Source organism: Carassius gibelio, chromosome B19, assembly GCF_023724105.1.
Source record: "Carassius gibelio isolate Cgi1373 ecotype wild population from Czech Republic chromosome B19, carGib1.2-hapl.c, whole genome shotgun sequence".
Lineage (NCBI taxonomy): Eukaryota > Metazoa > Chordata > Actinopteri > Cypriniformes > Cyprinidae > Carassius > Carassius gibelio.
In genome coordinates this window covers 31,457,958-31,481,947 of record NC_068414.1, presented here as the reverse complement: position 1 = coordinate 31,481,947, position 23,990 = coordinate 31,457,958, and the positions used below count along the sequence as shown (strand labels likewise).

Here is a 23,990-nt window from a genome sequence, read left to right as displayed (position 1 = left end):
TATAAGAAACAAATCTATCAGTAAGGTGTTTAACTTTAAACCATAACTTCTTGCCAAAATATATGTCCATAATCCATAATAATGCTTCCTAAATCAATATTATGGAGAGGGAACTCATATTTTAGTCGGATGCAAAGGTGTTTATTAAAAATGTCTTAATGATATATAAATATATATACGTTTCTTATGAACAGACAGTTTTTCGCTTCAGATGTTATTTGATGGACTGGAGTGGTGTGGATTATTGTGATGTTTTTATCAGCTGTTTGGACTCTCATTCTGATGGCACCCATTCACTGCAGAGGATACATTGGTGAGCAAGTGATGTGATGCTAAATTTCTCCAAATCTGCTCTGATTAACAAACAAACTCATCTACATCTTAGATAGCCTGAGGGGGAGTACACTTTCAGTAAATTTTCAATTTGGATGAACTATTCCTTTAAGAAACTGTTAATCAATCTCAATATGCAAAAATCCTTAACATCAGTCTGCAAGCAATGGAAAGAGGGATAAAGCCGGCCTCATAAACAACTGCTGTGAGAAATCAATGATGGGTCGCCTATGTGGCCCATAGCACTGGAATTATTGACATGATAGAATGTCCTGTTGTTTTCTGGTTAATGCTGCATGAACATGATTGTACGCAAAGTTTGACTTTTTGCTTCCATTTTTGCTCCATCCATAAATTCATTTGACATCCGGGCTCATCATTACATAACTATTTAATGAAACAGCACTGATTAAATGATCATTTTTGTAAGTTTGCATTCAACCTTATAATTGTAAATCATCTTGTAATCAGAAATACAGCCCACTGCATCAATGTTCAAATTTAATCAGCATCTTGACTGGCTGTTTAGGACATTAACCAAATTGTGATTTGTAATTGATCGTCGTTTCTTAATTTCCTGCATTCACTCTGTTGGAAACCTAGAAAAACAAAATGTTTTTTTACACATTAAGCTGATACTACTTTATATGAAGAAGCCATAGTAAGTTGGACCTAACCTCAAACTTACCCAGAAGTATCAATCGACCTGTCTGAATTTCTAAGGGCACCTATGGCAAATGTTCCCCCTAAGAAGAAAACCAAGCTTGGAAAGCAATACTGGCATCTGGGATGTCTGTGCACTTGCAGCGAGTAGATACCATAAAGCTTTTTGTCAATCAAAATGCCATAAAAGCCACCCATCAAGTATGTGAACTTGGCTCGAAACTGCGCTGCAAAGGAGTTCATGTTCAAACGCTGCTGATAATAAATAATTGCACATTACCAAAGCATGCACTGAAAGGTTATAGTCTTGATACAAACCAGACCTCTAAACACGGTTCACACTATAAATGACCTGAACTCAATGCAATCGGACAAGTAACTACATTTTAAGAGTACCGATGTCCATTACAGTTACTAGGGCAACAAAGTGGTAAAGTGTTTGGACGCCATTGGCAGCATCTGAATATGTGTACTTCCCTAATATATAGTAGATGAAAAACGGTATTTGAAAGAGTTGTTGCCTTTGTCCGAATTCACAGTATTCACGAAACAGTAGGCAAAATAGTACTAGATGACCTTCGTAGAGATTACGAAGCGTGCATCCAATGGACACTTTAACATCCCATGAAAGAATATGTGAATGGTAGGAGTAGCCACATGACAACAACATGGTGAATGCCTTACATCTTAATTATTTACACTAGACACAGTCATACTATATAGAACTCACTTTTTAAAACAGTCGTAAAGTAATTACTTAATCATAAAAAGGACCTATTCTGTTGGATACCTTGGCAGACAAGAAACTCGAATTCAGTTGGACATAATTTAATAAACAACTTAAATTTCAGCATACACAAACAACGCCAACACTACCTTGCTCACAACTTCTATATTCACAATTACAGTAAGTCTTTGTTAGGTTTGGTGGTAGCTCAAAATTATTAATAATCGCAGTCATGAAAATACTATTACACAATACGACACAAAATTATTTAAAAAGCTGTACGAGGAGGCATTTGATTAAGCTTAATTATCAGAAAATACTTAAACTAGGCTACTTTTATTAGCGATTTTCAAACTCGCAACATTGCGAAGCGTATCGCAGATTTTCATCTTTGCTCCCACAGAAAATCGGTAAGAACTTAAATAAATGAACTAAAAAAATAAATAAAACTGAATCAAAGTATATACCAACCCAACTTGCAATTTTACAATTACCTTATATTTATTACAATTATAAATAATTAGCCTATTAATTGTAGAAATCGAACTACATTACAAGAAGTCACTAGGTTCTTGAGGTTTTTAATAATATTTTCCATTAGTTGAGCAGATTTGTTAGTTAATCAAAGACCCTGAAGAGCTCACACACATTTCAAACGCTATTAGGATTTCACGCAATATTTCCTCGGGCGTCCAACAGAGTTGACGATCAGATCATGCGCGCGTGAAACCGGTTTCGGTTCATATTGGAAAAACTGGGAATCTGGTCATGCGAACGGAATGATCTTGCGTTATGCTCGACATGTGTAGCTATCCGCACTAAACTAATGTGAGCTCAAAGTTTCGATTCCTCCTCAGTCAGAGGCTGAACATGCAAACATCGGTAACAGCATTGCCTATCAATAGAATAGAATACTACACTGTGAATAAAAGCAACCATCTGGGGAATGAAATGACAAAACATCGCCTGATGTTTCGCATCTATCGAGTGTGACGAACTCCGGTGGGCTTTAAACCAGCGTCCCCGTGTCACGTTTGATACAGAAGTGTTCTGTAATAGAACGCGAGCACAAAAAGAAGAAATAAAACAATGCACACCAAGATAACCTATATAACAACACCAAACTCCAATGATGCTTCATGTGCAAACGGCGTTCTGCACGTTAGGTTCATCTAACGGGAGCAGGGTGGCTTCCACGGTCGCCGGGGCAAAGTCATGATTCAGATGAGCGAGCATGCATCAGCACACTTATTTACCTGAAAGAATGATCACAATCCACTGGCGAGGGTCTCCACAAAAATCAGCTCGCGAATCCCTTCTCCGGCCCCAAGTCCCTCCGTCCACTCTTATCCGAGTCTGGCAAACGTTGAGCAGTAGAGTCTGACAGCGGAGGAGCCCTCCGTGAAGTCTCCGGTTGCGCGAGCGAGCGAGTGGGCGGGACCTCTAGCGGTTCCGTTTCTACACCAGCGGTAATTATTTGAGGATTCTGGCGCATCTAGTGCGACTGATGGCCATTCATGCTCGTTTATAGACGGACATCAGGAGAATCGAGTGAGATTTAAGGTTCATGTTCTTGCCGCCATATGTGTCGTCCTGCTGTTACTAGGCTGTTTTATTGCCTATGAGTCTTTTGGTAATATTTCAATTATATATATTTTTAATTAATTCTATGAATTTTCTGAATACCCCACAACATATAACCTATATATTTAGCTACCTTCAACACATTTTTCCACTTATTGCATTAAAAGTCTAGAATAGTTATTATTATTATTATTTGCTTATTTATATTTAATCAGAAACTTATTTTAAAAAAAATTAAAAAAACACGTTAAAAATCTAGAACTAGCCTATCTACCGCTTATGTCTGCATTGCATAATTGGCCTACATAACAAAAAATACATAAAAGTCTAAAACTTAAATCAGATATTTGCAAACTGACAAAAAAAAACAGCTTTACTGATGTATTTGTTTCACAGATGTCTGGTTTTACATCATGGCTCTTTGCCACCATCCTGCCACCATCAGGAGCGATTTTGCAATGACTTCCAAACACACATACACACACACACACACACACACACACACACACACACAGGGCTACATATGTAGACACCAAAAAACAAAACAATTTTTTTTTATTATTATTATAGATGAGCCTTTGAAATAAAATCAGTCACTGCAGAGGGACTTTAATATATATTGTTCAGCTGTTATAAGATCAAAAGTCATCTGTTCCAACAAACATTGCAAAATATCAAATAATGATATTTGCCTGGTCCTGCAACTCATTGTTTAAACAGCTGAATGATGTCACTTTTGGTTAATGATGTCTCATACGGGTGGACCCCAAATTTTTATGGCCAAAGATGACTGAGGGACAAAACATGATTGTGTGCATATTTTTATTAGTTTCATATGCACTAACATCCAGCAGGGACAAGACAAAATGCATGGTTGCATTTAAAAATAATACATATTTAATATTATTAGGTAAATATTCCAGATATTCAATGTCTAAATTCTGCAGAAACATCACCGAAGGAGTGAAAGATGAACTTATGAATACTCTTATCTAATATCTAATTTAGTTAAATGTGTCTGATCCGTCCTCAAAGGAAGACTGGTCTGATATATCTCCCCTTTGCCACATAATTATAATAGAATTAAAGAAATCATTTAGCAGAATAAATGACGCCCAATAAATCAAAGCCCGGTTTATTTTTACCTCTTCCTCTGAACTGGGGGGCAAATGGATGGATGAGCAGATTCAGTGCATCCCATCTCAAGACCCCGTGTTTACCAGATCAGACAGACGTTGTCTCTTCACTCGGCTTCACTTTAGCTGAAACCAATGCAATTACAAGATTGTGGAACATGCCACATTTTGGAAGAAGCAAAAATCCAGCAGCTCTGTGGCTTCGAGCTGTTGTTGCTGAGGAAAACTGTTCCTTAAGTCTTGTTTTTAGCAATCAGCAGCTGTGGTTATCATCACTTCAACAGAAAAACAAACAGGTTAATAAAAAGCATACTGAGCGTCAAGATTTCAGCTGCTTAAAAAGACGAAGAGAATCTGAGATCCAGTCTTCAGAGCACCGGGATATTACAGTAATAAAGCTCATTATATCAAGAGTTTCTGTCGGAGAGCCTGCTAAAGGTTATTCTAATCACCACTGCTTGAAACCCACAGCCACGGTTTTGAGGTGCTTCGTTTTCTCCATGATTACCGAGAGACAAATGCACATTTTCTCTTTTTTAAGTAACTCCCTCAGCTGTCTGGGGCATAATGAAAGCTCTCCACTTTTGTTGCCATGGTGAAAGCCATAATTCCTGCCACTTTTGATATCGGAGGCTTTCCTGCTCTTGAAAGTTAAAAATTTTCGGTCCGAAGCCAATCAGCTGGAATTCTTACAGTAATTGCACTTTTAACTAAATTTTGTCCCTCGCACAAGTGGATCTACTGTATGTCTCTGCCACAGATCTTTGCATTAGTACTGTTTCTATCATTTTTATTTTTCACGTTTTACTTTAATGCAGAAAGCAGATCAATTAAACTAATAAAAAGAAACTCCACAAGTGGGTTTTTGCAGAATCACCATAGAAAAAAAAAATTGGTTCCCCAAATTACCTCCAATGAACATTGCTTAAAAGAACCACTTTTCCCACTATAAAGAACCTTCGGTGGAATGTAAAGGTTCCATGTATGTTAAAGGAACCTTCATGGAACCATCAATAAATAAAGAACCTGTTAAAAAAAATAATGTTCCGTTTCTTGCACAGACCAATTGTTTCACTTCATAAGCGACAAAACATTTGTGTTCCTTGATATACTTTTATTCACTCTCAAAAACCAGCAGCTGCTGACTTGCGTTTTATGATTCACGGAGAATCACAGTTTCATCTGAAAATCTTCTTTAATGTTCTACTGATGTAAAAGTCACCTGCATCTTGGATGGAGTAAATGAACAGCAAATTTTCATTTTCGGGGAACTATCCCTTTAAGAGAGTGTAAGAATTTCATTTAAGTGGTCTTGAAGTCTAGCTGATACGGTATATCCTCTAAAGACACCGAAACAAGCACTTAATGATCCGTCATAAACAATATACTGGACAAAAAAAAACAGTTGTCTTGTCTGCTTCCAGTGAGACCCGAATCAATCGAACAATCGCTGACACACACTGCCTAAACATAGCCTCGTGTTGCCAAGGAGAAGCTTCCTCCACATGCTGCATGCGCTGCAAACGTCCCCGGTGCTTTCCATGATTAATACATTTCTCCAATTACCAGTTGCCCTTATTGAGACAATTGTCATCACAATTCACAGAGCTGCTTTCAGAACCCCTTCGTCTCAGCAGGCTCGCAGAGATCATCTGCATTTTACCATTACATGGACAGTTTTTTATACATTATAGCTCTTCGTTTGTCTCATGTTGTCAGGCATTTACACTAAAAGATTTATTAAGGATTTAGTAGAGATTTTTATATAAAGAAAACGGTTGTCGAAGTGTTGATAGGCAGTTTGTAAAGTGGTTCATAAGTGGGGATTTGTGTATTATCTGAAAAAAGCCCACCATTTACACTACTGCTCAAAGTTTTGTCAAAAAAGACAGTATATAGTAAAAAATTATTACTATTTAAAATAACTGTTTTATATTGTAATGAATTTTCAAATGCAATTTATTCCTGTGATATACAGTTGAATTTTAGCATCATTAGTAACATTGTTATTATTATTATTGTTGTTGTTGTTTTTTGTTCTTGTTGTCTAAAAATGTGTGCTGGTTAATTATTTTTATTATTATTTTTTTTTGTGTGTGTGAAAATTGCTATTTTTAAGGGTTCTTTGATTAGTAGAAAGTTGAAATATAACTTAATTTTAACAATAAAAACATCACTTTCAATTTAACGTATTGTAATCTTAAGCAGGGTTATTATAATTAAGTGAATTAATTTGTATTTAAATGTTAAAACTTTTTAAACTTTAAGAAAAATAAATAAATAAATAAATAAAACAAATGGTGAACATTTTTCATTTGAAAAATTAAACATTTTCATTATTTGAAAAAAAAAAAAAAAATACATAAAAGTTGCTTTAGTTATTTGGGAGGGCCACATTTCTAATTGAACTAAAACTGAGATAAAAATGATTAAAAAAAACTATATATAAAATTAGGCACAATGATAACTCAAATCAAAATAAAAAAAATATGTATTCAAAATATTAATAACAACTATAATAATAGTTTATACTAAATTTACAGTTTATAATATATTGTTTTAGTTATTATATCAGATACCAGGTGAAAATCATAAGTGCAGCAACAACACAAACTGCGTGGGATGAGTTACAAGCAGAAGTTATAGGCTGAAAATAAATTATTTAAGCCTAGTTTAAAATTTGAAGACTTTATTTATTTATTGTTTTTAAATAAAAAATTCAATTTGCAGAGTAATTTTGCAGAATAGATTGCAAAATGATAAAGTGTTTTTAGCTTAAAGTACTACATTCTTATTAGTAACTGAAAATATACCAAATTAACCAGAATGTTTATCTTAGTCAAATATACTGGGCAGAGTACTTTTGGCCTAGTTTTGCAGTGACCGAGTAACAAAAACAAAAAGAGAGAAAATACCGGAGAACCTTCCCTCATCCGCACAATCATGTAGCAGCACTCCAGCGGGAGAAAACCCAACTTTCTCTTGGCTGTCTGTTCACATCTCTCTCAGTTTGAGAGCATGTAATGCTCTTTTATAATTACTAAACGATGTGTTTAGTGCAAAAGATCATTAGCGGCAAACACAAGGTGAGGCAGTGACATTTCATCTCGTGTTATGTCAGCTTGAAAGAAAATTGGGAAGCCTTGTTTCAGGAAATTAGCTTCCAGGGGGATGTGAGAACGTTTGATTGTAGATGAAAGAGAGTGATAGGTTGAAATGGAAATGCGTCTGACTGACTGTGGACGTGAATATTACCCCTCGGGGATAAATAAAGCACATGCATTCAGCCATCTCTCTATTTGAGCATAAAAGCCTGTGTGCGTCTCCATATATGTGCTTTATTTGTTTATCTCTACATTTCCAGAGGAGACAAAGCAGTAGATTTAGTACATCCCCCGCTAATTAATTCAATAATTTGAGGATATTTACATAACGTGACCCGCTCAGTCACTGTTCGACCGTCCGCTCCACTGTGTGACCCACAGAGACCGGTGTTTGATTTATACTACAAACAATTTGTAGAAAATGCTGCCAAAACATCACTCAGGCAAAATAACAAATGTGCATTCGCTCCTCAGAGCCTGAGCATTCGGCAAGTACCCTGTTCATCATTACACTGGCATTCAGCTTCTGTTATTGATTGCTCAATTCACTGCCTTCAGACAGATGGGAAATATAGTACACACTGCTCGGGTGTGTGAGGTACCAGGAGCTTCGTAGTGGTCTACAGAACTGGACGTCATCAGTAGTGCAGCCTTATAGTAAACTCAAAAAAATTCACAATTTATGTAAATGTAGCTGCACATAAAATTACATCCAAATCAAAGAGTGACACCGAAAGTGTTTTTTAGCTTCATATTAATAATGTCCTCACTTAGGCCTTGACTGTGGTAGTTATATTTCTGTCTATGCAGGGTCAGAAAGCTCTCGGATTTCATCCAAAATATTTTAATTGGTTCGAGGGTGAGTAATTAATGACAGGATTTTAGGTGAACTCTGCATTTAAAGTGATAGTTCACCTAAAAATGAAAGTTTTGTCGTCATTTACTCACCATCCACTTGTTCCAAACCTGTACGAGTTTCTTTCAGCTGTTGAACACAAAGGAATATATTTCGAAGAATGTTGGTAAATCAATTATTAACAATTGACGGTAACCATTGACTTCTATGGTTTGGTCTGGTATGCAAGTCAATGGGTCCCGTCAACTGTTTAGTTACCAACCATATCTCCTTTTGTGTTCAACAACTGAAAGATACTACAGGTTTGAAACGACTTGAGGATGAGTAAATGCTGATGGGTTTAATCCCTATTTGCATCTATTTGATTTGATCTAAATAATCCTATTTTCAAAATGCATTGATTTCAATTGCATAAATCTGTTCACTGTGAAAACAAGTAAATGCATTCAGTTAAAAAGCATAAACATGGTTAATATACGGCTAGCTGTGGAACAAACAATATTCATTTAGTTAAAATATAGAAAACTGAAACAAACTCATGATAACTATATGAACCTGGTTAATGTGTGTTTAAAATACTTTCAGTTTATTAATACTATTACAGAAATCTGACCTGTTTTTTGTAATCAATGTATATTCAGGAAACATTGACTTTCGGACAATATCAGCATAAATCTATTATTTTATTATTTATTTTTTGTAATGACTTTACATTGATAAGGAAAAGATAGACTGCTAAAACATATCTAATTTAATTCAGATAAAAAATAAATACCAAAGCTCTTTTTTTTTATTATCCTAAAGGAAAATGTGAACATTTATAACAAGAAAACAGGGACAATTTTCTGAAAGATTTAAAATCACACTTAGAATAAAAAAGGCACTTTCTGTTCAAATGTAGCCTATTATTCGAGCTGCAAAGCAGTTTAAATAATCACTTCTGTTTTACCATTCTTTTATGGTTTTGATTTTTGATTTTTCACACTAAAATCATGTTAAAAGCATTGTTTCCATCTTGTGGCAATACTACTGAAACATTATCATTTTAATGCGTACAATTTGCTCCAATCTCTTCCATTGTAAATGCCTCATTGATGTGTATATTTTGACATTATGCAATCAAAAAGAAAACAATTATTGCTGGTCGTCAACACATTTAAAACTAAGAAACAGTAATTATTTAGAAACCGTTGTAAACTTTTGGATGGCAATGTACAGTATATAATTTGAACAGAAAAGACGTTATTCTCTATTATCAAAAACGATCCTGATCAGCTGCTGTGAATAAACTAAAAAAGGCTTCATCTCAAAGCTTTAATACACTGTCTGACACTTCATTTTCATTAGCAGATGCTTTTATCCAAAGAAACTCACAACTGAAGAATGCAGTAAGTGATTCATCCCAAGGAGACAGAAACGTGACAGTAACATTAGAGACTAAATTCAATACAACTGCGGATAGGACAGAACAGACCCTGTTTGTCCTTCCATCAAAAGGACAGCAACAGTTTTGGATGGATTGTGGGTAAAACCGGATGAATCAGACAATGTTCCTCACAGAGTTTCCCCCTTTAAAACAGGCTCCAGTGCTGCAAGAATATGTCCCACAGCTCAACACTTAACCGCACGGACACAGAGAGCACAGAGAGCACAGTGCTAAATGAGGACACGGACAGAGAAGTCAATTATATACGTTATATAAAACAGAGCATTGTTCTTTTAACTTACTGGAACTATAAAATAGTTCTTGATGTAACAGCCGTCGCTCTGTATGAACAAAACACAATGAACCTGACATATGCATTAAATAAATCCTGAATACTGTGCAATTATTATAACTCAAAATTTATTGAGTTGTATTGTATTGTATTGTTGTATTATTTATTGACAGCACAGATTAAATAAAAATAAAGTATTATATTATATTATATAAGTTGTAATATAATATAATAATAATAATAATAATAATATATTTAATAATTTATATTATTTAATCTCATATATATATATATATATATATATATATATATATATATATATATAATATTATTTAATATAAAATCCATCTAAAAGACAAAAAATATGTATATTTAAAAATAAAATGATTATAACTTAATAAAAAATACAAAATATATTTTGACACCAAATATAAAATAACTAAACATTTATATTAAACATTTTAATTATATATTATTTAAAATGTATTCAATAATATTTTCATGTTTTTATTATTTAATATAAATTTAATATTTGTATTTAAAAAACAATATAAAATAATGTTTTTTCATTAAAGGTTTATTTTAAAAGTGTATAACTCAAAATTTATAATTAAAAATAACTATGCATAAAATTGTATATTTCAAAATTAAAATATTACATATTTAATATAAAATAATTTAATATAATTTGTTAATATAAAATGTTAAAAATGTAAGATTTCAAAAAAATGATTAGAGAGAGAGAGAGAGAGACTGACCACAAATTTATGACATTAACAATATATAAATAATACAATTAAATATATATATAAATATTACAATTAAGCAATATTGCTGTAATAGTAAGCACACTTTAAACTGCACTTTAAACTGCATTAACAGCTTTTAAAAATTGGACTTTGGACTTGGACTTTCTGAATTTTCCATTATGCTCCTGATTTGATTCTCCATGCTATTTTCTCCTCGCCGCTATGCTTAAAGCATTTAAATATAGCCAAGTGGAGAGTAGCTGAGCTTTGATGAGGTTGAATGTGAGAGTGCTCTTCACAGAGGAGAACACGGCATTATGGGATAAATGCATCTGCACATTGTGCCTGCTCTCGCTCAAAAGCCATTGCTGACAATGGCTGAGGGAAGGTAACTGGATGTCCGTAAACACAAACACACACACACACTTTGCAGAGTGGCAGCTGGGCTCCTCTGCCCGGCAGGGATAACGAAACAAAGACGGACGAGAGAAAAGCGGAAATGAACGCGCATGAAAAAGATTAAATAAACTTGGGCGGTATTGCAGCAAAGTATGGCACGCATACAAGTGAGAATGTGTGCGCATGTAGTAAAAGGGGGAAAATGCATGTTGTATGAAATCAGTTAGGAGTGAGAGAGAGAGAATGACAGTGAGGGGGTGGGGAGAGAGAACGAGAGAGGCAACAAAAAAAGCACAAAGGATGTTGTGGCGAGAGAGATTGCTGTAGCCATAGAGCAGCACTGGCGATGGAGTATGCAGGCCTGCTATAGCCTCGGGGCTTCTGGGTAAATAGAGAGAGCACAGCAGGATTGGCCTGGTTTGCTCTATGACTTACCTAACGCTATTGTGAATGCAGATCTGCGCTGTTTTCAGATTCAGGTTCACTTCTATTCAGATTCAGTTCAATTCAGCTGTGCTTTTTACAATTAATGTCTAATCTTTGCAGCATGAAAGACGTCAAGCTCACAGAGGAATGGCATTATGAATAAATCATCAGTGGAGGTAATGTGATTATATTTAAGACACAAAAGGTTTGCGCTAATTACTGGGGTTCGGCAGGTCAAGCATCACTTCTGCTGTTGCACATGCGTAGGGCTCGTTCGAATCCCTAACTGTAAATATTAAGCTTGATTTATGCAACAGACATTAAACAGGTGAAAAAAAAAACCATCTCATAGACTTACACTGAAGAACGGACCGGTGACATCTTGCATTGAAAAACCAATCATATTTCCTTCAGTGGGATTTTAGAAAATCTAAATATATTTTATAAACATTATAATTCAAGACTAACTCCTGATAATAGAGACCAGGTCCAATGTGAGACTTCCTGTGTGTTTGTGGCTCTAATGCAATATGACATATCAGAAAAGGGTGGATTCACACATTTAGCACAGTGAATTGCTTCAGTAGTTGAACACATGCAGTCATTATGGGAGTTGCAAGCGTGCTGCTGTTGTTCAAAAGCATTCTGTCATTGTTGGCCGCACCGCTCACTCTCTGCAAATTGTGGCAATAATGGATGGTGCATTTAGAGAAAACAGTGAACCAGAGAAACCAAAATAAATACGGCACTATCATCTGAGACCCATTGAGAATAGCTGCAGATAAAGGGTGGGATCTACAGGGATTTTGCTTTTGTTTGTGTTGTAATTAGCGTGAATGCAGAGTCGTGTACATGCTGACCTTTTAAAGCAAGCGTGGTTTCTAGTAACAATCCTCAAAGATAACAGAATAAAGAAGATAGTTGTGTACAATTGTGCAAAACTCATGATGTTATGGTGTTGCAGGGCTGGACGATATGGCCAAAAATGCTATCTTGATATTTCTTTCCATATCATACAATATTTGTAACAATATTGATTTACCATTAGTGGTGAAGGACGTGGTTTCCACACGTTTGTTAGATCTTGAGAATGAATGTAAAACTAAATTATTTGTTCACAATTAAACTCTTCAGTGCTTCCTTTTAATTTAGGTCCCACTGAAATCAAAGTTTTATTTTTCCATAAATTCTGTTTGCCATTTTATTTTATTTATTTATTTTCTGGTTTTAATTTTTTATGATTTAATACTCATTCATCATAAAAAAAATGCCAATTATATTAAATTACTAAAACTTTAACCATTTAATCAATCTTTTGAAATGTAATGTAATAAAAACATAATTAATTTACAACAAAGTATTGCATTATTATTATTATTATTATTATTATTATTTTCTATATCTTTGTCTTAAGTGTACATTTTTTAAAATTTTGATTTATACATCATCTGAAAGCTGAATAAATTGATAATTTCCATTGATGTATGGTTTGTTAGGAAAATATTAGGCCGAGATACAACTATTAGAAAATCTGGAATCTGAGGGTGCAAAAAAAATCGAAATAATGAGAAAATAGCGTTTAAAGTTGTCCAAATGAATTCTTAATGATGCATATTACCAATAAGTAAAATTTAGAAAAGTTTTGATATATTTACTGTAGAAAATTTACAAAATATCTTAATGGAACATCTTTATTTAATATCCTAATGATTTTTGGCATTATGATTGTATGCTATTCCATATATTATAAAATATTACTACTTGAGAATTACATTTTAGTAAGTCATTCTTTCTTCAAATAGGATTTTTATTTTGAAGGGTTGTCATTAATTTCCATTTCAGTGGGTCTTTGACAGTAGTTCTTTTTCTTTTCTTTTCTTTTCTTTTCTTCAAATGAAATGGCGTAAAGCTTTGTGAAGTGACTCAGAGCAGCTCTGGAGATTCTGGAAGTTCATGTCCTCATAAATTGAGACGCAAACACTGCCAGTGCCATGTGTGTCTGAGTTAGCGCACCATTCATTCACACAGAGACACACTGAACAGAGGCAAGTACTGACTGACTGTGGTCACATTTATTTCTACTGTTAATTAATCCATACAGAGTAATATGTCCAGGATTTTCCATAGACATATTAACATAAATTTTAATGCACTCTGGGGATGATATTGTTTATCACCTGCCCTAGTGAGTGGCGGTCAAGCATTACTATATGTTTTTATAAGTGTACCGATACTTATAAACTACACTGAGAATGGCATCAAAGCAAACGGTAACTCGTAAACCATTTCGGTAATGCAGAAGTTAACATTTGCATTTGCTAAACATAGCACCATTAGTAAACCTGCAGGGATTCATAGGAAAGGAAGGCAAGAGATGATAAAGAAAAAACATATTTTGCTCTTTTCCCGCAGCAGCGCTGACGGCTTAGAGAGTTTCTCTCCTTTAAGCACACACAGAAGAGATGCTCGTATCCTCCGGGATAGAAGAACATTTACAGAACAGCAAACATTTCACGAGTCTCTAATGGCGTTTTCAGTGTTGACGGATTGACAGGAAAGGTACAGAGAGTGATAATGACACCAGACATAATGAAAGTACTCATGGCTCTCTTAGCTGTAATACAATATCCTCCATAACAGCTGCTTTAACTTCTCACATGTGAAAAACTGTCACAATTAGGCGAATATAGAGAGAGGCCACAACTTGAAAGGGGTAAAACTATAACAGTTCCTTCGTGGTTAATACCTTTTGATAATACTATTATACTAGAAAGCCATAATTATGATAGATAGATAGATAGATAGATAGATAGATAGATAGATAGATAGATAGATAGATAGATGGATAGATAGATGGATAGATGGATAGATGGATAGATAGATAGATAATCAAAATAAGAGTCCTCCTGTGTTTCAGGTTTGTTTATAAGTCATGATTAGAAGTCCCTTGTACATAAAATCTTTTTTCCACTGTCTATTATTGGTATTTTGGTTTCACAATACACAGTTTCTGGCATTTAAAGCTGCGGTAGGTAACTTTTGACGCTCTAGCGGTTAATAAACAGAACTGCTTGCGTCTTGCGGAAGAACATCGTAGCCGGAACTACTTCTCTCTGTTTATGTCTATGAAGAATCACAAAGGTACTGGGTTACTCCGCCGCGGTACCCCCGAAGCAATCTAAAATAGTCCGAATATAAACACTTATTATAGGTGTACCCTAGTGATTCAGGACAAGCTAAAAACACGGTTTGGAAAATGGATTCATACTCACTTATTATATACATTTTGTAAATTTTGAACACATAAAAAAGTTACGGACTGCAGCTCTGATTGGTTGTTTCTCACCGGGAGCGGATTAATTTCTGCAAATGGCAATAGGACACTGGGAGGAGCCAGAGGAGTTTGATTTTTTCACAGATTATCTGTCTCATATTCTACTGTCAGGACATATTGACAGGTTTCACAAATATGTAAAAAATATATTTTTACAAAAGTTACTTACTGCAGCTTTAAATCACTGAAAACAACAGACAGACAGACGAATGGACAGACGGACAGATAGATCTTTAGGTTTTTAGTAAACTCACAGTATTACAGTGTCACATGTGTATTAAAGGGATAGTTCACCCAAAAATGAAAATACTGTCATTAATTACTCATGCTCAGGTCGTTCCAAACCCTAAGATGAAAGACCATCATTCATCTTCTGAACACAAATTAAGATATTTTTGATGAAATCCAAGAGCTCTCTGACCCTCCCATAGACAGCAAGGGAACTACCACGTTCAAGGACCAGAAAGGAAGTAAAGACATTGCGACATCAGTGATTCAACCATAATTTTATGAAGCTACAAAAAAGAACTGGTGAATAGCGGCCGACTAACCCAGTAAAGAAGAAATCGTTGAATGAGGTCCTTGTTTTTGCTTTCTTTGTGCACAAACAGTATTTCCATTTATGTTCCGAACATTGTGTCGGTGAGTAAATAATGACAGAATTTTCATTTTTGGGTACACTATCCCTATAAAAAGTCCAAAAAGTCAGCAAATGTTCACAAAGACCAAGGAAGTCAAACTCCTGCAAAACAAACGCTTGCACAGAATCATCCACAATTCAGCTACAATGAGACTTTGTGATATCAAGTAGGAATATCCCACATTAACCTATCTTTGAATTAAACCTTGCATAAAAATCTGGGGAACAAATCATTCCCAAAACATTGTAATTGCATTTACAGTAGAAAATCTCTCTCTATCGCCATCTGTGGCTGAGACAAAAAATAGCTAAAAGTCTAGTTTGTTGATGAATCACTATTGTAGGTAGGTTTACCCTAGGGAACCAAGGTAACACAGATTTGTATGTATTTGCTCTTTAACTAAATTTTGTTATTTTTTACCCCAAAGCATCTCTCATAGCTTTTTTTTTTTTTTTTAAAGAAAATAAATATTCAATAGTATAATTGTGGCTTTAAGATCCCATATATTTAAAAACTCGTATCAGCTCGAGGCGCCTTTCTTTGCTACACACTAAGCTTACTTCAAGCCTAATGGGGAAGAAGCTTAGCTGCATTTTTAATTAAATGATATTACACTTTAACACTGTAGCTCTCGTTTTCTCTCTCTCCCAGTGGTCTTTTTCAGCCTCAGTGAAACACCTAAATGTATAACCGTTCTCGTGCCGGCAAGGACAAATGGGCAGATGAGTTTCCAAAAGCCCATAAAAAACTAAAGTGATTTACACAGACTCGTATTTAGAGATTACTTTGATCTTCCAAATGGCTAAAACCCACATTCATCCGAAACTCTGGCTCTCAGTTGAAAAACCGTGCAGATAAACGGAGTCTGGATTTGGATGACATGGGCAGACTAAGCTGATATTATGCCTGCTGAGGCTGTCTTTCACATGTCACTCAGCATGTCATGCTTCCCCGGTAGAGGAGCTCGGAGAAATCGCTGCCACCAATACTGATTGCTCTTTTTAGAGAACCGTTCTGTGATGAACACTGGGCCACTGAGCATTGAAAGGTAAATAACATGCTCTAAGGACAAGGTCAAGAGAGAATTCACCCACAGATAAGGCCTCTATCATGGATCATAATCCACTTGTATAGCTTCACACGTAGTCTGGATGCATGTATTTGTACACAGATACAAACAGAGAAAGCTCAGATGGAGGGTTTGTTGTATATAGATAAGCTGCAATTTGAGGGTGTCTGTCTAAAATCAAGCTGGAATACATCAAACAGAATTTACAAAAGCATAACTGGTCGCAAAAGTGTTTAATGTACGGTAATCAAATGTATGGTAAAATTGTACAAACATTTGGTTACATGCCAATGTCAATTTTGCAAACCCTCCCATTAACTCCTTGTCTTGCCAGATAATCTAGCACAACTAGTGAACAAAAGGAGCTGAACATTTAATCACTGCAGTGAGAATGGCTTTGTCGAATAAACAGAGTAACAAGATCGTGTTACCAGTGCTGTTACGGTTTTTGTTAACTGAAATAAAGATGAAATAATAAATAATAAAAGTTGAAGTACTGAAATGACTGAAACAGAAAGAATGTAAAATTTCAAATGTAAGTATTTCTCATAAGCAAAATAAAAACTTCAACCAAATAAATACAGGTTTGAAACACAGTGATGGTGAGTAATGACAGAATTTTCATTTTTGTGTGAACTATCCCTTTAAAAAATTAAGAAAATGCAATTGTTTGCAAAGACTATATGACAATCATACACCTGCAAAGCAAAAGTTTTCATAGCATCATCAACCTTTTTTGTACTTTTTTGCTATAAACAAAATTACTAAACTTTAAAGTGAAATTTAAATGAAACCGAATAAACATTAAAACTGAATAAATGATACTAAAATAACATTGCACACTGCAAATTAGTAATAATATAAAGTAAAAAAATCACTGTTTGTTAACACATTACGTAATATGGCTGTTCACCAATAAATGGAAAACTATTTATTTTCAAATAAACCACTAAAAACTAAAAATTATTTGTTTTAAATGCTTTAATTTAGATATCAAAACATTGTAATGTACAGTATGATTACAGTAAGATTACATTTCACCCCAAAATGAAAATTATGAGTTTCTTTCTTCAGTTGAACATAAAAGATAATATTTTAAAGAGTTTCTGGTAGCCACTTCCCTTCATAATAATCTTCCCCCAAACTAAATAAGTCAGTGGCTTCCATCTGTTTGGTTACCAACACTCTTTAAAATATCTTTGTTTGTGTTCATCAAAAGGGATTCATATAGGTCTAGAACAGCACGTTTTTACCCTACAGATGCTACTGTAAATGACATTTCTAAAAAAAAAAAAAAAAAAAAAAAACACTAACCTTCATACACATTTCTCAGTTGTTTTCTCTCCTTCTATAGGGGACAAACATGAGTAAGAGCAGCTGAGTGAACGCCAGTTCTGCCAGTGAAGGAGAACAGATGAATAACACGTGTCACAAAGAACAGAAACTTGGTTGAGAGAAATAACACAGGGAACATAAAACAGAAATAAGAGAAGTTTCTGAAGTCTGTCGGGGGCTTCAACTAGACGTGTGTGGGGACGCAGATAAGTGCAGGAGGCGAACGCGGGAGATGGCAAGGGAAAAATAATGACAGCTCCCTGCGGAGCTGGATAAGAGAGCTTATATTTGGACGGTTTCTGCAAGACGGTGCCTATGTCGCTATTGCGTAATTGACAAAAAAAAGAGACATAATGGAAGCGGTAGGAGGGGCTGAGAAAAGCAGCAGACGAGGGCGAATGGGGGCAGCTGAATAATACATTCAAATGTAGTTTGGGTCTTGTTCTCACACATCTATTATTGAACATTAGCATGCTGTCAGAAACCGAGATAGCAGGGCAATTTCACAGATTTAGCTGAAGCCTTGCCTCCCAGTTGGAACATGTGAAGCATTTAGGGGATGAAAGGCTTCCTTTGAAGTCTTTAATGAATATCAGGAGAAATGATTTGTCACTATGCCAAAAACACGGCACTATATCAGCGTGCCTTCATAGAGGCATTTAAATTTATATGACCACAAGTTTTGTCTAAGGCTCTTGGTTTGCTTTGATGAGATTTGCGTTTGATTCGGGGTATCATTTATCATGTCTCATCTCTAGGATTCAGACACATGGCCATGTTTCAGAGGGAAAAACCAACTAGACAGATCTGTCACTGAGTGTTTTAGCTCAAGCTACAGACACTTTCGTCTCCCGGGGGTTGTTTTTTTATTAAAACTAACAGATTTCAGCACCAGACGTTCATTCGTGAAAATACATGGTAAAAAATCAAAAGTTGAGAAAACTTAAAAGTTTAAGTTACTGAGTTCTCCACTTGTTTTTGTAGTCAAATTCTGTGATTCATAGAAACTGAGTAAGAAGTTAAGAAAACTCAAAAAATAAAAATAAAAGTCCTGAAGCTGGTTGCCTTAAATATTTAAGATTTCTCAACTTCTGATTTTTACAGTGTACTGCACTTTAAGCCTCAGATAAACTAGGAGTGAGATAAGCATAAACCAATTTAATATTTATCATGCACTGAAGAATAAAAAAATTGTGTAGAAGCAATTTTCACTCAGAAAACATTTACAAAGAAAAGGCAATTAAACATGACATTTTAAAGCAGAAATACTCAAGTCCAGTAATATCTTTTTTATTTATAACTTCATAAAAAACATATTTTATTGTTTATAAACCTTATTTACCTCCATTTCTAGTTAGCTCACCCAAAGTTCACCCAAAAATGAAAATTATATAATAATTTATTTGTCCTCACATCGTTACCTTATTCTGCAGAAATGAAAATATTTTGAAAAATGATCCAATGTCTTTTGGATCCCATTGACATTTATGACTCTTCAAAATACCGTTTTTGTGCTCCACAGAAGAAATAATGATGTCTTGTGGTTTCAGAATGATATAAGGGTATAAAATGTCTTTTTTTGGTCAACTATCCCTTTCATTTCAAAGCCAAATTTCCCATAGTTAAAGAAACATACCACAGTGTTAAGACAAACACAAACTTTACAGCGAATATAATATGACACACAAAAATATGGGAACCCAGCTGCAGCTAAAGTCAGAAAAGATGAGAGAACCTGAAGAAAAAATCCAAACATTACACTAAAGACCGCTCTGATTACTGTAAAACAAATCCTCAAGAGCCTCATATAGACCAGAAACAATAATGTCAACATGAAATATGTATATACATGCATCATTTCTGGCCTAAAGGACATAAAACCCAACTAACAAGAAAAGGAAGGCCCTTCTTTCGATCAAAGCATAATTTATAGGAGCCGAACGCAGCTAATGAATGAATTTAGATTCTATTAAATGTGAAGAGAGTGGCCTCTCAGACTGGTGACTGTCTAAAACTGCCCCATGGGCAAAAACATTTCCTAATTAAATATTGATCTCTAAAGAAGGTAATTAACCAACTGTGAAGGTAGTTGGACACGAAATGATTGGACTGGGAAATGTTGCTTGTATGATCCTGTTCTGGGCAGAGGAGAGACTTCTGGTCTGAAAAAACAACAGATAAACTCCACTTCTGCTCTGACAAAGCATGTTAAATTACCTCGATTCACAGTTACAGCTTATAGAAATGAATACTTGTGATCACCAAAGCATAACAATAATCTGCTTTTTCACAACAAGCTGAACTCTTCTGCACATAATTGTCTGCTTGTTCAAAGGGTTGAAAAAAAAGTTGCAACGCTGGCTCAAACAACAGTGTGTGTTTGGGTGAATCTCACATTTTGAATCCCTTAATGTAGACCTATTAAAATGACAACTAAAGCAAATGTCTCTCATAAGGACAATGAACTTGACAAACTGTTAACAAATAGATTTTGGAGCCTGTAATGTTTACATAACTTAAATTAAGCAGTTTTTCACAGAAAACAAAACAAAACATTATACAGAAAAGTTGGCTTAAGACAGTAACCTTGGCAGAACAAATGTATTTTTCACAGTTTTGATGAAAATTCAGTCCACAGACAGAGATCTGAGAGTAAATGCAAAGAGCACAACAAACTGCTCTAAAGAGAAAGCCCCGTGTGAATCGTTGTGCTTTGCAATTATATTCTGGGATCATCGGTCTGTCCGCAGATAGTATTTGTGATCAATAGTTTGATAAATAAATGTGACCTTTCAAGGCAACACAAGTTTCACACAAAAATATTAAGCAGCATAAGCAGCACTATACTGTAAATATTACTATTGTTTGTTTGGCAATAGATTACGATAAAAAATATTAGAAAATGGGATTTCATTTTCTTGTGATCTCGACAAGTTGTTTACTTAATATTTCCGACATAGTTGTTCTCTAAGTTTCTAGGTGGAAGTACAGAACTGAATACAAACTGATGGTATATATATATATATATATATATATACATATATATATATATCCTCCTAAAATTAAGTTGCAATCACAAGAAAACAGCCATTGTTATAATCAATTGCCTCTTCAGACTTCCGTAAAAGTATGATATAGCAATATTGCAAAACTGCTTGAGAAGCAGACAGTTTGATGACATCAGCTTACCTCCAAATATGTTCAAACCTTCAGATTGAGTATTAGCACCCCAGACGCTTAATTATTCAGGTGTCTTCGTGCAGTGCAGATATGGATATAAGGACAGGTGAAGTGCTGCACTCACTGAGCCTCGGGCACTTTTCTGGGAGAAGATAGAGCTGCTGACAGAAAGGTATATGCCAGGTTAACACTTTCACCTGAATGTTTGCTGCATGAAGTTTGTACATTACACTAGTTCAGCTTAGAGTTTCCAGTCCAATGACCAATTATAGGAAAACAATTATACATTTGGCAAATACCTTAAGTGTACTTAAAGTAACAAAAACAGTTTTGTACCCTATCCACTTTGTCTGTTAACTATGTACTTGATACTTGATTTAAAGTACAGGTAAAACATATGTTTTACGTGTTTGATGTGAAACTACCTGTTGGTCAACCATTGACAATCCATTATAAATTATAAAATGGTTGCTGGTTTCTGTCTGGTCTATAGTTCAAAGCTAGTACACCATTTTGGAGTAGAATCAAACCAGCTACCACTTAGTCAAACCATTTAAAGTTTTTTAAAGGGGTCAAATGACATTGCATTATACAAAATACACAAAATGATGTTATTTTTAGCAATGTGTTTATGTGGTTTAAGGTTAAAAAAATTAATTTCCACATACTGTACATTATTGTACATATCCTCTATGCCCCGCCTTTTGAAACGCATCGATTTTTACAAAGCTTATCATTCTGAAAAGCAAGGTTTGCTCTGATTGGCCAGCTATCCAGTCCTTTGGCCGAATGCCAAGCGTGTAGTGTAAATTTTATTCCCCTCACCATACTGTGATGCCTTGTCCCAGCTCGACGAGACAAAACCAATAAAACCAATTACAAACGAGGCATTTGTTGCATCCAGTGGGGACATAATTACTGATTATAATGACTTCTACTGTGTTTTTGCACATTGCGTTGCATATCGTGCTGCATAAACACTGCTCAAAACTTTTGGTTGGTTTGGTTTGAATCATCAGTGGCAAATCCTTTAAATATGTAAACATACTTAAAGACTGTGAGTCAGAAGCACCAGACTGTCCTTGCGAAGTTGGAATTGCCCAGCATTGAAGGCTTCTCTCCTCTGTATATTTGGGTTGAACTGTTCCAGAACAGTGTTGTACTGTAAATACAACTTAACCTCTGGTTTCTGAAGACCAAACAAAGTAGTTTTGCTTTCACAACAAAACAGCATCTCCACGACATGACTGCAGCGGCAACAGTGAGAATAAAAGTTTGCGCGAACATTTGGGCAGCGTTATGCAAATCTTCCCACATAGTGATGTAGACGTGGGGGCGTGTTTAAATGAGCCGTTTCAGGTAGGAGTGGTTAATTCTTAACTTTTATTAAGAATATCTCTTTGGACTTGAGACTTTAATCTTTGCCACTTTACAGATCTTATTTATGCAGCAAGAGCTTGTAACACTCAAAGGAGAAAGGAAAAATTTAAAGCCCCTTTAAAATGGTTTTTGGAATATGATGACTGATAATAATAATAAAGACCAGCATGACCAGCCAAAGACCAGTTAGAAACCAGTCACCATGTTCCAAGTTACGTCACAACTAGTCATTTAAGATGGATTTTCAAACAAGGTATGCAGTGCACTTAGATTTAATGTAAACTGATACCACTACCAAGCTGCAACTTAAGTCTATTTAACACTTTAACAGAAAACTGAACTTTACATACTGACAATTTATGTCAAATCCGTCCTTCTTGTCCACTTTAATATCTCCCCTAAAATTATCTGAATGGACACAGTAAAGGACACTAGAACAAAGTACTAAAGGTCTCTGCCCTTAACGGCACCGTACCGCTCTATTAATTGTGGTGAACACTCAAACTCTTTTCACTATAATTGGCTCTGTTAGACGTGCTTATATGTGATTGGCTGACACTGCAATTATAAATGCTTTGAAGCTGGGGAGATTTCACCTACTCTTACAATGCAGTCCCAGTGCGTCATGCTGTGATGTGAATATTATGGAGGCATGGGAATGCTGTTTGTTAATTCAAAGTGCTGTTCTGCAGAGGTTTTCATGTGACTGCAATGAGTGCGCACGAAGGACCATTTTACAAAATGTTTGAGATCTTCTTCTTACCCTGCAGGAGGGAAGGTTTATGACAAATGATGCTGTCAGAAAACAAGTACTTTGGCTCTCTTGCTTTGGGAGAAAATAAAATGTCATTTTATATGGATTTCTCGCCTTCACTCTCTAACACATACGTACACAGCATGGACAACTATGCATCAACTCCTAGCATTAATGTTCAGTACAATAAATGTGTTCATTAATGTATAGCACACACTATGGATATAGCAGAGTTGTCACACTTTTCACTCCACAGAAAATTTTTCAGTCTTGGCGTAAAAAAAAAAGAAGTTAAATTCTAGTGGACATTTCTGTAGTCATACCAGCAAAACTACAGTTCATTTAACACGTTTTGAGAACATGCTTCAGTATATATGGGGTAAGTTGTAACAATGACCTGCCATTAAACAACCTAGTATGGGCTTTTCCACAGAATTTATATGGGAAATTACGAAATAAAGCAATTTATGATACAGAAAAATATTAATATATAGTGCTGGATAGTAAATGATTAATGCAATCAGATTCCAAAATCGTATTACCTGTAATTTAATTATATATTAAGTTTTAAAATGCTGAAAATCAGGTTACAGTTACTTTTT

The 23,990-nt window shown here is 35.0% G+C and overlaps 1 protein-coding gene across 1 annotated transcript in view; it reads right to left on the bottom strand.

The window, feature by feature from the left end:
- The window catches only part of LOC127979502 (junction plakoglobin), a 65,634-nt gene extending 62,465 nt beyond the window's left edge, over nt 1-3,169 (bottom strand). The window contains exon 1 of the mRNA XM_052585012.1: nt 2,980-3,169. The gene's annotated coding sequence lies outside the window, so the exon portion shown is untranslated. The remainder of the gene's footprint in view (nt 1-2,979) is intronic.
- Nucleotides 3,170-23,990: the final 20,821 nt, after the last annotated feature.